Source organism: Aricia agestis, chromosome 4, assembly GCF_905147365.1.
Source record: "Aricia agestis chromosome 4, ilAriAges1.1, whole genome shotgun sequence".
NCBI classification, from domain to species: Eukaryota; Metazoa; Arthropoda; class Insecta; order Lepidoptera; family Lycaenidae; genus Aricia; species Aricia agestis.
The window spans coordinates 15,228,130-15,229,570 of NC_056409.1; positions in this window are offsets into that span (position 1 = coordinate 15,228,130).

Sequence of the window (1,441 nt, forward strand, 5' to 3'; positions counted from 1 at the left end):
ATAAGAACAATCTCTCTTCTTTCTATAGTGAATGGCATTGTCTCTGCGACTTGTAAATAATAAAACCGTGACGGCCAATAATAAATAATAATGATTGTAAATGATCAGTCTTTTCAAAATGAAACATCTGACTGAAAATGACAGACATCAAACACTTCTAAGGGTCAATTCAGACCGCAACGCGACAAGGCGAGGCGCGGCGCGGCATAAATTTGTATGGATAGATTTCAATTGCGCGAGGCGACATGCCAATCTGTCAATTCAGTACAAATTTAGAAATGCATCTACTTGTCGCGTTGCGGTCTGAATCAACCCTAAGGGACAATTCAGATCGCAACACGACGAGGCGCAGCGCGGCATAAATTTGTATGGATTTGACAGATTTCAATTGCGCGAGACGTCTTGCGAATCTGTCAAATCGTGTACGTGTCGCGTTGCGGTCTGAATCAACCCTAAGGGTCATCGCAGACAGAGCACCTCGACTATATTTTATTAGGGTTTCCAGCAATCTACTGAAATAAAGCGTGATCAATTTTTTTTCAAATCCTCTCTGCTGCACCTTTCTCTGTCCGCGCTGCCCCTAAGGTGTGTTTTTTTTTTTAACTTGAACCCTAGTTGTTTCTAGCACATATAATGCACAAAACTTTCATAAGTAGCCAATGTTAATTTAAAAAAAGTCATCCTGAAAATATACCGATTGTCAAATGAGTACCCTTAATATCGTATCGTAATGTTTCAGATTGTAATATCGTAATGTTTCAGATTGTAATATAGTTCGTCTAATTGTACAGAACCTCGTTTTGTAATAAATATTGAAATATGGAGCAACGTTTTATTTGTATTGGATACGGTGTACGCGAGATAAGTAAAACAAATTGAAACAAACTTGTACCTTATATATTATTGGAATTCGACTAGGCTTACATTACTGATTCATTGCAAAATGCTTGAAAGCGTTTCTTACACTACTTAAAAAACACCTAATTCAAATTATAGGAATTATTTTATAACATAATATAAAATATAAATAAATTCAATAACATAATTCTACTTGTCTTCATAAAAATACTGATAATAATTTACTGTTTGGTCTAATGAAATTTTCATAATACTGCATTTTAAGCGCCGTGCAACAAAAAATATAAAATTTGAAAATAATTAAAATTAGAAATTATCCTGTGATTTAACTTCGGCATTTTGCCGCGCTTGCTTACAACAGTATTTAAATTCTATTTTAATCCAGCGTGACTAAAGCTTCGATATGGTTTTAATGCCGTCTCGGTTCAAATTTACAAAATGAAATTTTACAACGTGTAAAACCAGCATCAGCCCGGCCACACATTGTCCGAATTCTGATCAGAAACATTTGAATTCCGCCGGACCGCCACCCCGCACACTATCCAAAATATCCTTCCGGCGAGTTCGAGCACACTTGGCTCCG